The sequence below is a fragment of the Mustela erminea genome, chromosome X (genome assembly GCF_009829155.1).
Source record: "Mustela erminea isolate mMusErm1 chromosome X, mMusErm1.Pri, whole genome shotgun sequence".
Taxonomy (NCBI): domain Eukaryota; kingdom Metazoa; phylum Chordata; class Mammalia; order Carnivora; family Mustelidae; genus Mustela; species Mustela erminea.
Genome location: NC_045635.1, coordinates 23785388 through 23799670, shown reverse-complemented (window position 1 = coordinate 23799670; position 14283 = coordinate 23785388). Strand labels below are relative to the sequence as shown.

General features: G+C 38.9%; 1 protein-coding gene across 1 annotated transcript in view; it reads right to left on the bottom strand.

Moving 5' to 3' along the window:
- IL1RAPL1 (interleukin 1 receptor accessory protein like 1) overlaps positions 1-13812 on the bottom strand; it is a 1474879-nt gene extending 1461067 nt beyond the window's left edge. Inside the window, exon 1 of the mRNA XM_032330360.1 lies at positions 12925-13812. The gene's annotated coding sequence lies outside the window, so the exon portion shown is untranslated. The remainder of the gene's footprint in view (positions 1-12924) is intronic.
- Between the last annotated feature and the right edge of the window lie 471 nt (positions 13813-14283).

The following is a 14283-nucleotide window of genomic DNA, read 5'->3' as shown; positions in this document are numbered from 1 at the left end:
GCTATAATTCTTTCTTAGAGTGGAACTAAATTGTAATAGCTAGGTCTATTTAACATCCATGACTTAACTAATGATTCCAGTGAAGTTAAAATAAACCCTCAATTTTTTAATATCCTTCAGATCCGAAAATTTGGACTGAAGCCACACGATGAGATTTTATCATATGTATTTTTTTTATACTCTTGTAATCATAGCCATAGTAACATTAAAACAAATAATATGACTAATAAGATTGGGTTAGCAGGAGTACCACAACCAATACAAGATGAGTTTAAATCTACCAGGATTTGAATCTTTGGTTCCAAGAAATTGGGTAAGGCAAGGAAGATGCTTAGAGCAATAACCCACACCTGCTCTGATTATGATCTTAACAAATTAAAGCTAACTTTAATATTGGAAATCGGAAATAGTAATTCTATTTTTTTTAACTTATAAATGTAGATGAGGTTTAATGAGCTTCTGATGCACAGTCTGTTCCACTAGGCATCACTCCTCTCCCATACCGCCTACATAGCTCCTGAGTAGGAAATTTAAAATTCCATGACTTACCTACTTTAAGAATTGTGATACATTGTGTGGCAAAGCTAAAATCAATTGACTCAACTCTAGGGGGATAAAGGAAAAGTGTGCTGCGGACAAATAGCATGATGCAAACAGTAAAAACGGAATAACTTATGAGCCTGAAGCCTTGAAGTTACAGTGAATTAAAAAAATACAGTCAATATATAGAGATGCTGAATCCCCTTAATAAGCTTAATAGTATGCATTTGGAAAATAAAACATTTACATCCATAAATACAAGGGGAGTGTTGTAATAGAAAAGGAGTATCATCTTGATTGAATTCCTGGTCTTTGAAAACTACCATAAAATTTTCTAATTACCAAAGACATGCTGGGATGAGAGAAGATATGGATCCAGTATTCTAAGAGCAGACTTAGTGGTGGTGATAAGAACTACTTGTTTCTTTTAAGACAAACCTTTAAAAATACTTAGCAATCTACACCTTTACTTGCTTTGGCAATGAGTGAATTACCCATTCTAGCCTAGTGCTTGCATTTAGCGTGAAGGTACATAATCTGGGAGTATTGGTTGAACTGAACTGAATGTCGAATGTCAGGTCAACTGAAGAGAAAAACAGCCTCGTTGTTGGTTAAAGTGAATATGAGGTAACTAACATAATTATTTGAGTTGTAGTCGAGAGATTTTATATACCTGCAAGGAGGTGTACTAAGTTCATTCCTATTCAAATTTTCCCACCAACTCTTCCCTTTGACCTTGGAATCAAGCACATAAACCATAGAAAAACAGGTCCTATGTAAAAACTCCAGGTCTGGATTTTTGACTCCTTCCATTCTCCTTATGGAAGTCCAGGACACATAGAAGATGTTCGTTAATATTGATGATCTGGTAACTTATGAACAGGAGCAATTATAATATGGATTCAACCACATTCCTCAGAAAACCAGTCTCTAAAATTTAACTACATAGAGCAAACCCTCATACTCAATAATATTTAGTATCTTTACCCCTTTTAACAAATATTTAATTTTTACAGTATTTCTTAAGTAATTTCCTACAGTATCACTACAGCATGCCTCAAGAGGCAAAGGAATAAAATGTCCTTGTCAGATCTTCCAAATAGCTTCCATTCCCCTCTTCATGGCCCTACCCATCCTGCCGCTGACAGCTCACAGCTGATTTCCTCACTGGGCTTTGCCCTCAGCCCCAGGAAGCTGTCTTGTTCATGGTTATGCCACCTTCCATGGGGCAGCCCGCAGCCAGCAACTGCTGGATGGGGGAATAGAAAGTCTTGACCCTTGACTCAATTGGGGACAACTGTGAAAGACCCATGGGATCTGCTGGGGCCTCAGGTGCAACCACACCGCAATCGCTTTCTTCCTCTGCCTCAAAAGCAACTAAACCGTCTGTTTCTAGGAAATCCAACTGAACATAGATGTTTTTCCCACTAGCCCACAGACTTTTGATGTTAAGAACTTTCTTTAACATCTTCATCCCGTGTTAAGCACAATCCTTATAAAACACAGGACCCTCAAATATTTCATTCATTCACACGAAAGAGTTAATCAATTAATGGCATATTGGAAGGAGTGATTCTGCTAATTTAACAGGATCAAAGAACAGTGGTGACCAAGGGCCAACATAAACCATACTGGATGCTCAATGATCATCTGAGAGAATGGCCACACCCATATTTTAGCACAGGAAGGTCTTAGCTTGAGCCACTGTGGTTTGCAAGGGCTTCAAACCTGAAAGCTGAAGCTCACTTGGTTGTACACTCTGGCGGATATTGAGAAATCATCCAAAATCCATCAGAAATTATGGTGGGGGGAGAGAGAATATCGACAGAGATTTAAGAGGGCTCGCTGAAACCCCTCCAAGGCATACCTTGGTACTCTGCTGACCTCAACAGTTTTTTTAAAAAAAGATTTTTATTTATTTATTTGACAGAGATAGATCACAAGTAGGCAGAGAGGCAGGCAGAGAGAGAAGGGAAGCAGGATTCCCGCTGAGCAGAGAGCCCTACACGGGGCTGGGTCCCAGGACCCTAAGATCATGACCTGAGCCGAAGGCAGAGGTTTAACCCACTGAGCCACCCAGGTGCCCATGACCTCAACAGCTTTTAAAAGAATAAATTCCTACACTCCATTACACCACAGAATCCAAATCCTCAGGGTAACAGACTGAGTTTTGACAATTAGACTGGGCTACTTGTTCTTTTAGATGAATCCTGATGATCATGCACATAATTTTTAGCTTGTGCCTAAGAAAATTGTATTCCTTTTCATTTTATGTTCAGTGTTTGGCCATTTCCCAACTTAGTAAAACTTCCAGTATAGAATGATCAGAAAAAGTATGGAAAAAACACTCCTTACGGGTTTGTTTCATTCTATGCATTAGAAGTATAAACAAAGTATTCGGCAAGAGAAAGAATTTAAATTCAGCTAAAATGAGGGTTTTTTTATTTTAGGAGGACCACTTTCTGATGTCCTTCTAGAATTTCAAAGTGTTATAATTATTGCAAATTAACAAAATGGTTCATATTCGCTAGGAATAAATCCTATTTTCTTTTCTTTTTTTTTTTTTTTTAAAGATTTTATTTATTTATTTGACAGACGGAGATCACAAGTAGGCAGAGGCAGGCAGAGAGAGGGGAGGAAGCAGGCTCCCTGCTGAGCAGAGAGCCCAGTGCGGGGTTGGATCCCAGGATCTGGGATCATGACATGAGCCGAAGGCAGAGGCTTTAGCCCACTGAGCCACGCAGGCGCCCCCCTATTTTCTTTTTTTAAGATTTTTTTTTTTTAAATTTGAGAGAGAAAGCACAAGCAGGAGGAGTGGTAGAGAGTGAGGGAGAAGCAGACTCCCTGCTGAGCAGGGCACCTGATGCAGGGCTTGATCTCATGACCCTAGGACCAAGACCTGAGCCGAAGACAGATGCTTAATGGACTGAGCTACCCAGGCACCCAAATCCAATTTTCTTATTACGGAATGTATATTATACTCCAAAGCAATAATCTTTTTCTATATGATCTTAATACAAAACCATTTTGGAATTTATATTTCTACCTAGCCATTACATTACATAAAGCACTTTCCTTTTTCTTTTTCTCCCCAGTTGCCTTTTCCAACTTCCCCTTCTCCCCAAATGAATTGCCAAACACTCTCACTGAAGAGTTACATATAAACCACAGCATTTTTGCTAGGGTGGGTGGCAACTTTCTAACTAAGCAAAGAGAGTTTGAATGGATACATTCCATTATAGAATGTTGCCTTCTGCTTTAAAAAAAGTTAATTTTAAACGTTGGCTCTGTATTTATCTAGCACGGTAACAGTGGTTTAGTCTTAGAAAAGAGGAAAGAGAAAAGGAAATGAAGAGAGCCCATGAAGGCTGTTGGAGAACAGGGGTTCAACACAAAGAAATTTGTAATAGAGATATAATTTGGGAGTCCTTGGGAAATTCACAAAACTGGGACTCAAATGTACCCTGGAGATACAGAATCTTAACTTGTTCCTCTTCTTCCTAAAGTATAAATCTGAGTAGGTCATAAATGTTGTTTTCCTTATGCCCATGAAACCCCATTCTAACTGTTCCTGGATGCCAGACTTAGACACACTTCTTACATTCTGCATCATGTACCCCATGATAATATGCGATCTCTGCTCTTGATTCTCCTCTGCCTGGAATGTTTTTCTTTTCCACACCAGTGTGAGCTCTTCAAAGTCTAGGTAAACCTCATTTCCTTTAACGAGCCTCTCCTAACCCCTCCAAGGGCACGTGTTCTGACCCTTTCCCAAGCCTGTACCATACTTGACACCTCTCTCCGAAGAACACAACGTAGACTATCATGAATTACAACTATATATGATTTTTGTTTATCACCACTACCCCTGATTAGCCATCTTGGGCCCCAATATATGCCATCCCTCATCTCAATATCCCTTGAACATACTCTTATATCTCCTTGTACACTGAAGGCACTCAAATATTTATGGTGGAAGTAGAGGAGAAGAAAGGGAGGAAGGGAATGAGGAAAGAAGGATCAGCCATTTTTTCTCTATATTTGTAGATTACAAATTACTAATACTAATCCTTTCTCCTTTATTACTCAGTTTTCTTTCATGGCTTTCCTAAATCAGCAGTTTCATGCATCATGGGGTTGGGAGAACCCTGACCTGAAACTGATCTGTTGTCACTAAATGCTTCAGCATTTGTTCATGTCACAATGGTGTACTGGTGACCTACTCTAAGCCATGCACAATGCTGGGCCCTGGAAATACAAAACAGACAGGCATGGGACTCCTGGAGCTAAGCTAAACTGTTCGCTCACTGTGATGAGCACACCCACTGACGTGAGCGGCTTGCTCTGTGACTGTGTTATTATGGGCCTGGAGGAGAACCCCGACAAGGGAAAGCAGCAGAGTCCAAACCCCCTAGAGACCCCTTGAATGCATTTACTCTACGCACTCTGGCTCTGGAAACCTCTTGAGTACCATTCAGGAGTTCAGTCATGGTGGGAACAATTAGGGGCTTTAACAGGGGTATTCAAAAGCCTAGCACTGGGAGCCACCAGATTCATTTGTTACATTCAAATTTTCTCCCTTGGCCACATGAAGCTTTGTTTACACAAAATAGCTGATACCATTTTAAGTCGCTCGGCTTTCCATTTTTACTGCTGTGTTTAGTTCCTCTGACTGTGTTCCTTCTGAAATAAAGTTGGCAAAAGGCTGGGAACATTGTGGTACCCAGAGCCAGTGTCATTTCTCCAAACAGGTATGTTCGACAGCCGCCTACTCAGGAAGACGAGGGCACTGCAAGATCCAACCAGAATAAAATATCCTCCACAGCCCCCTGTCTACCTTATCAGCCGCAATACAATCGACTGAAGCCATTTTTTTTTTTTTCTGGATCAGAAAAAAAAAATGGCATATTTTCTCCAAAAGACACGAATATGAAGAGGTGAAGCTTATTATTCCCAACTTTGTCCTTTAGCATATTACCAATGGCTCATATGTTATATATCTTAACAAAAATCAGAGATCCATCTGGCTGTATCTCCTTCACTTAGTAGCTCTGTGGTGGTAGCTCGCCAAACCGGATGTAAATAATATTGCCATCATTACTCCTAAATTGGTTTATTATTACCATCTATGTAAGCAGAGTGACCATGATGGTGAAGAAATGAAATACGGGATTCCATCTCCTCAGAGAGGGTCCAATGTGGCTAAAAGATACTTTGATAAGACCTCTAGGGGGATGACTTTGGAAGCAAAACGACAGCACACAATCCTAAAAGCCAGAGATGTCCATTGTGGGATGTGTGGGAAAGTCAAGAAAAACGAGGGGCTCCAAAGAAGAGCAATTCCTTGCAGGTGGGGAGCTAGAAAGCTAACGGCAAAGAGGACAGTATGGAAAAGCAAGGGGGCCCCACCAGTGACCTATTTCTCCAACTTTTCCTGTCCTGTGTCTCTAGAGAGCAAATGAGGTCAAGAGTGTATGGTGTGTATATAGGAAAAGTAAAGTCTGCAGATTCCAAGTGGGGGTGCCATGTGAGTGATTGCAAGTCAATTAAATGAGCTAGAGGCCAAAAGATGAGAAGCACTAAAATTAGCTTCAACAAGAACAATTACTTTTCTTATGCTTCATACTACTAAAAAAAATGTCTTACGGCTGGATATAACACTGCGTAACTAAAATACTCAACCGAGGGCTTGTATCATGTCAGAAAAGTGGAATAACATATCATGGGAGAGAGAGCAAACGGATTGTGAGATCCTGGAGCCAAATTTCATTCCTTTGGTTCAAAATTTCCTTGTTGGCTAAAATGACATAATGGGGCATCTGTATACTTCTACACTTCATGTAATTTTGTTACATTTGTGTGAGGCTGCCAGAATCAGCTCTGGCTACATTTATAATAATTCATTTCCATTTGACTGCAATAAAATAAAATGTTTATTTTATATTTTAAAATGCAAATATTCCACAACAGCAGACACTTTTATGTTATACTAGTTCAACGTTAAAGTTTGAAAGTGAATTAACCTGTGTTGGAATTTTAAATGTATATTCCTAGGAAATTAGATACTCCAACTCTACACATCCAAAAACCTAATTCCTTGGATCCACATTTCACCATCATATGCACTTGCTTTTTATTTTGTATGTAAGATAACATGTTGCATGTGCATATGCAACACAAGTATTTTGAATATAGACATACAGACCTTTTATTTACCAGAGCTGCAGGAGTTACTCCTGCAAGAGGTCTAGAATCTAGAACATACACCAATTTTTTATACAGATAAATAATGTATTTCAAAGATGAAAATAGACACTGTTGTGACTATACACAGTCAAATTCATTTTTAAAAGACTGATCATATGCATAATTATCATTATTATTATGTATTTGTTCAATCAACGGATACTGAAAGTACAACTATGATCAGGTGGCTTCCCAATTTTTTTAATTATAAAGGGAAACTTTATAGCAGAAAATTATGAAGATCACTCTACTAATTCACAGTTGTATTACATGGAAATGTTGATAGGGCAAGAAGCTACCAATTAGTTCACTTCGATCAGGCCATCACAAAATAAACTGCTATGAATAATTTTATGATTATTCATACCATGATTTATTTATAATTATAATTCACATAAAGTGTAAGCTACATAATTAACAAAAATATTGAAAGAGTGATAGTCTATAATTATATGATCACAATTCACAGTCCATTGCATTTTTTTTTTCTGAGTCTAAACTCCACATGCTATTTCCTGACTTAGGAAATATTACAAAATGCAATCTAATTTTACTGTTAAATATATGTTCTTAGATATGCAGCTCTTGTATGAAAAAAATAGCTCAGTTCCATTTGTTGCATTTTGTATGTATGAAAATAATAACTATAACCCAGTCTTTGAATAGCCTATCATGAGAAAAATTATTTTGAGTGCTTTAATATGAAAAGAGGAAAGAGCAGATTTTCAGAAGAAAAATATTAAAAGTGCTTTCCTTTCTCCCTCTGCCTTATCCACAGTTCACTGCTCAGCAATTTCAGATCATGTGATAGGCAAGCAACACCAGGCCGGTCAGTCATCCCTTCTCTAAAGCTAAAAGCCTGAGGAGTCTTAGAGTTTTGACACCTGCATATTGTTTCTACATAGAAGAAACAAAAAAACAAACAAACAAACAAAAAAAAAACAAAAAAAAGAAAAGAAAGAAAGAAAGGAAAAAAAAATCTCAAAAACCAAAAAAACCCCAAAACCCTGTCAATTAAGGCTCTTTCATTGTAAGCCAATGGTCAGGGTAAGCAGCAAGGGAATGTCCATTGAGCCATGTGGTTGGCCGGTAATGGAATGCTGTCTGCAGTGTAAGATACTCCAGGGTGGCGTTCTCTGGATGAAAATTAAAAGCACATTTGTACGGTGATTAACAGAATTTGTCAAATAAACAAGGCTGTCTACATTCCTATAATATTCCTTTGTAAATATGCCTGAGCAAATCTAAAGCATTTCCATAAGTCATAAGGGAATATGCAGTTTTGAAATAGAGGAAACCAAGAAAATGCTGGCTATTTGTACGTATCAGTGAAGTCAGATAAAATAAATATGCATGCTCAAATCCATCTGAAACAAAGAAATAGCAGAGATACTTAACATAAAAAGCAAGACACTGGGAATTAAGAAAGAGAAGGTTGTGCTTTAGCAGGAAAGTTGTTTAAGTCCATGTACATTTATTTTTATTTACGGTGTTAATTTTCCATTTTCCAATTTTACCCTCACCAAAATATAAATTACTCTTTTACCTGATTATCCAGTCACTTAAAAACATCTATAGAAGTTCCTATCACCACCTATGCCCTTCTTATATGTGTAAATATATTCATGCCAAGATACAAGAACACTAAAGAAGTTCACTGTTAGTGGTGACACATAGGGGATTGCCTCCCCCTAAAGAATGTTCATAATTATTGCAATGAGCAATTTCCAAAAGAGAACTGTTATTTTTATATTCTTATGCCCTCTATTACACTTGGTATTCAAATGCACTGTGCTTTTGGTAATAAAGTGATAGAAGAGAGTAGCTTTTTATTTAAAGTAGTAGCATCAAGTTGGCTTGTGAACGTTTGTTTGTGTACTCTTGGTACCAAAACCAGAAACACCTGAGTACTCAGGAGCATTAAAAAACAACAACAACAAATAATCAGCTGAAAACACTCTCACACACAAAATGCTTAGTTACCATTCTTTGAATGTTATTCAAAGGCAACTGTTTTTTTAGTCACTTAAGGCAACTATATTCCCATATGAGTACTGCTGAAAAAAAGGAGTACTGAGTGAAAGTTAGCAACCAAAGCCTTTAATTTGTCTGTTACTTACTCACTGAACAATATTACCTGCCAGCTAACTGTAATTGGGACTAGAGAGAGCCTATAAAGATTTACAATAAGAGTCTGAGGGAAAAAATGCACTGTTAAATTCATACGACTTTGGAGAATCCTGAATAATAATAATTGCATGTGTTTCTAATAACTGCATGGCCGGATGGTGAGCGCTTAGACACACATCTCCTTTCACGAGTGCAAAACGTTAACTGTCCTACTTTAAAGGATTCTTGATTTTAAAGGATTAGCTTGAATCCTGAGAGGTGAAACTCGGGGTCAGGAGTCACAAGGCTGGTAACTGACAGAGCCTGAAGTGCAACGGGGGCCCTCTGACCGGCCCCAAATTCCACAATACCTGGATGTCTCCAAGAGCTGGGCTCCTTCCTCTTTGACATTCCTGATAAAATTAATGGAAATAAGATTGGAATTTAACAATAAAAATGCTGACACCGTCTTATCTATAGCTGCCCAAATGCTGCTATTACAATGACGTTTTGTAAGTTGAGCATGACCAGAAAACTTGCTACTTTTACATCTTATTAATCAACATTTGGGGGCTTTGGGTGCCACACATTTTAGAGTAGTCTGCTTTATAAAAACAGAGATTTACCAAACAGCAAAGACCGTATCTGTTGTGAGACAAAGTAGATCCCAAACACTTCAGTTTATAACAGACTGAAAGAATCCAAAATATAAATCTTAAATTAATCCTAAAAGTTTGGTTGTTCTTAAGTGTTTTGTGCATTAGTCATTTCAACAATAACATGATTTGTTCACAGACATTGCAAACATAATAAACATCTCTTCAAATTTTTTCCTACTTTGAAGAATACTGTGATTACTTATCAGCGAGACATGTTGACTTTGTTGAAGCAACTAGCCAGGAAATAAAATGAGTACTTTCCATATTTATAAATGGTATTTCTTCTCCTATTTTCCCCAAATGTTTTCTAATGTAACTACATAACTTGGGCTGATAAAAGGGCAATGAAATAGAGAAATAGGTACCGTATTTTAAATTATTCACTGACTTGGTGTTTAAGGGCTTTCCTATTAAGCAAAGCTTTTTATCACTGATTTGTAGGATACGGAAGAAAAATGCTATAACCTGCCTCGGTTACATAATCGTCTATGAGAAGAAAGTAACAGGTTACGAAGTGCCATTAAAATGACTGAAACTATCTTTCCTAATGTAAATATATGTGGTCTTCAAGTAAAAGGACAGCAGTTACATGGGTACATATGTTTGATGGTCAGGATCTTTTTTCAGAGACTTCTTTTTCTTTCTAGTATTATTTCTATCCCCTACAGAGCTTATAAAGCCTCCAGAATTTGCCCTGTTTGGTAACATATGTGTAGTTTATGTCAGAAAACAAATGAGGAAGTCATTTATAAAATATTACAATAAGGAGTACATGAAATATCATCACGGACTGTATTTCTGCACATAGTTGGAGACTAACAGCCTAGAAGCAGCCGTAGTGTTACCCTGACCCCTGAAGGAAGGAATCAGGAGTTAACTTCACATCCAATTTTCTCCACAATATGAACACCAAACCTCCAAATCCACTGGCACAACATATCAATGTTTAGGCATGTCCTGCAGAAATATGACAGTGGTCTTGAATATCAGAGCTCAAAATTTCATTCCACCATTCCACCATTCTGATTTGGGGTAAGCAGATCTTTGCAAAGTTACTTAGTGGATGTCTAGATCCTGCACCTGACTCCACAGGAAAAACAGAAAGAATCATCTCATCTCCATGCTAGAGAAGTCCCTTAGCCTTCTTGGGGAAATACATGTAAAGGGAAATGGGAAATAGCACAACTAGATGAAAAGACGATTTAATTCCACAGTGTTAGGATTCCAGTAGAGTTGCTTTTTGAGGGAATTTAGGATCTAGTGAGGGAAGAACAGATCCTGAAACATTAGAAGGCCAGAAAGGAGCCGATGTATATCTCCTTTTTCAAAAAGAATCACAAATCCAAATAAAACATCAGGGTAAATGACATTTTATTCGGCAGTATTCCCTCCTCTGTACAGCGAGCCCAGTACATTTATCTCATCTCATGGTAAGAGTCACAGGCAGCTGCAACATGTCCTTTAAGGCATTCAGTAAGTAAAACTTGAAAATGGATTGTTCTTTATTTCTGAGATTTGTATTAATTATGAACTCACTGCCATTTATTTTTTAATTTAACAAGGTATCATTACCTTGGAAGGTTTTTACTTCTCTTTTCCCTGAGGGTTAAAATGGCCCAGAAAGAGGTCTGTCAAGGCAAAGATAAAGGTACAAAACACTCACTTCTGACACACTGTGGAAGCAATCGTTTTTTCCTGAGGGAAACACCAGGCTGAAATCTGCATTAAGCTCCACCAGGCAAAATGCAAGAGGACCCCGAATAGTCATTCTGTTCACAGTCTTCATTTCAACCGATTTAACTTTCTGCTCAGTTGGGGTCATGTATGTCAATCACAGGGTACAGAACTATGACCTTGGCTGGGATCATCAGCCCCAATTACTCAACGGGGCACTTGTGAAACATTGCGGACTCATTTTGACTCTCCACGGGTGTGGCTAAAATTGGTCCTGTCCAGCTCTAAAGCTTATATAGATCTGCTGTCCCTCAGAAACTCAGTATGAGAAAACTCATGCTAAATTTGCCACAGAGATCAAGCTTTACAGGACCCCCGGAGCTAATCTCTGTCTGCTCTCCTCCTCTGTTTGCTGTTACAAGCCTTCAAAAGTTAACAGGGTGATGGAGCCTCCCTCTATACAATCATTTCATCTCACTATCGTTGACTGAAGCTCGCTGATGTAATGAAGTTACATAATCACCGATTATGCACGACTTCCATCCATCTTCCTACATATCCACATATCTTTCCCCCTCCCCTTCAGATCAATCTACCAGGTGAGATTTATAACACATGTAAATGCTCCATTCTCTCATCATAGGTACTGAATGTGGGACTTTAGCATTGCAGTACAGTGCACTGAACCACGTCATCAATATTGATTTTTTTTTATCCCATTTCCCAGGCGGAATATGCTTAAACATCCTTCGTGGTCTAGACTCTAACTTTTTACTGAAAGGGTAAAATAGATGTAGCAGATAGGACACATTCTCAACTTAAGGTTAAGGGAAGTGTGTAATTGCCTGCATTTCCAGAGCTGGCTGCATTGCAATAAAACGATGGTCTCTGCTTTCAGACCTTCAACTCCCCTGCACGTGGGTCGCAGCTTCAGCTATTTAAGGTATTAAGTAAATCATTATATTATTGGGCTATTGAACTTGAGAAAGAAAGCATTTGGTGATATTTAAAATAATCTTGCATGATTCTCTATGTTGCTCATCCTTTTCAGCTTTTTCTTTTCTTTTCTTTTCATTCCGAACGATAATCCAGTGGATAAAAAAAGTAGCCCAGGGCACTTAATAATCTCCAATAATCACAACCTAGAGAATAATTAGCAATGATTATCACCTTAAAGTTTAAGAACTTGACAAGTGGGATGTCCCTGGTCCCATTGCGGCTGTGAAATGCAGCAGAATGCTGCACTGAGTTGAAAACATATTTCTTTTAATGAATAAAGAGTAGCTCGTTTCATTTTAAATAGGGCTCTTCAGTAAGTGTTCCTTTCACTGCTGCTACCCCTTCTAGAACACAGGAGCCACAAATATTGCATCCAAACAATAGAGTGTCTACCCGGAATTAATTCAAGACACTCTTCCATATCAAAATAATTGGAGGGGGAAGTGATGCTTTGATTTATTTTCAATTGCACTCAGAATACAGACCTACATACACACACACACACACACACACACACACGCACACGCACACGCACACACACCAACACACCCAACTGCAGTTATTCCATTCAGTGCCAATAACGGCCACATCACAGCCATCAATGCGATGCAGCAATCATCCAAGTCACCCATTCTCATTACAAACGCCCAAGTTCGCTCACACCACTGATGGGTTTGCATATATAAAATGACCTTACCCACAACAGTCTTCCAAATTATTCTCCCCTGGATATCAGTCGGCAAGGTAATTGCTGGTCATCACAATGCGTATTCAGAAAAATCCACGCTTTACTCCTGTGTTCTTTTTCTTGTTTTTGCTAGCAATTAATATCGTGAACAAGATACCCATTCACAAATGCCAAGTTCACCATAAAAGCAGATAATTCCATACAGCTCTTCCCTACAAGACTGCCTCCAGTTAGTTCTCAAAGTGCCCGATTGTTTGGTGAAGATACAATCCAGGTGCAGAGCAGGGGGGGGAAAAGACGACTAGGAGAAAAAAGAAGAGGCAGATAGAAAAGGAGACACTGAAAGAGGAGAGAGCAGAAAAAGAGGGAAGAATTTTTTTTTTTTTAAAGGAGGAAGGAAAAAGGCCGGTAAGTGAGGAAGTCTGAGAGCTTTATGACAAGAACCGGAGTCTTGCTTGCAAATCTTCTGTATACATGTAGCCCTTCAGATCCTCTTGGTCCCCAAGTAAAATTTCCAGATCCGGGATGCAGCCATAAGAAAGAATCCTATGTATATTTCACAAGTATCCCGCAATAACAGATCCGACGGGGTTTTCCTTGTACAGTACTGCTGTGTGAAAGCACACAACCCCTGCTGTTTGGGAAGATGTCTCCTGGGTCCTAGCTCTCTTCAGCAGCCCCCAAAAATGATTTTTCAGAAAAGAGTGGGGGAAAAAAAAGCAGCTTTCCGTTTGCCTTGAATGATGCTAATCCTGAGCGAAAACGACACGGAAACCACGAATAGCTTGAGATCTTGATTAATAGCCACAATCCACTCAAAATATCCCAGGAAAGAAGGAGCGAAAACAAGAAAGGGAAACTGCAATGCATAAATGATTCCAGTGTTTCTACAAGATCGGTTCATTTGATTGAATGCATTCTCTGGGTTTGCTGCAAGTCATAAAGAGGATAGTGTTACTGCCACCCAATGGATATTTTAGTACTAGCCAATCCATAGAACGCCACCGCTTTGCGAGTTTGAGTTTTCGGAAGACTAAAGAGGAAGGAGGGTAGCCTGGAAATCTTTTGGAAAAGACCCCGTGAGGCCTCAAATAACGGGAATCTGTCCTTCCAGGCAAAACCGGACGGCAAATGTGGACTCTTACCCATTCCTGCGTTAGCCACCTTGGAATTAGGGTTCCATTTCTCCAGGAGGCAGAAAAGTACAGAGAACGATGCCTAAACTGACACGCTCACAATAAGCTGCTTTTCATCTCTTCTCTTTAAAAGCACATTTGTTACTGCGCGGGATCGCTCTCCTGTCCCTGCGACCCCACCCCCACAGAACCATTCTCAATACCACTTTAAGCGGAATTGCTAAAGAGAGCC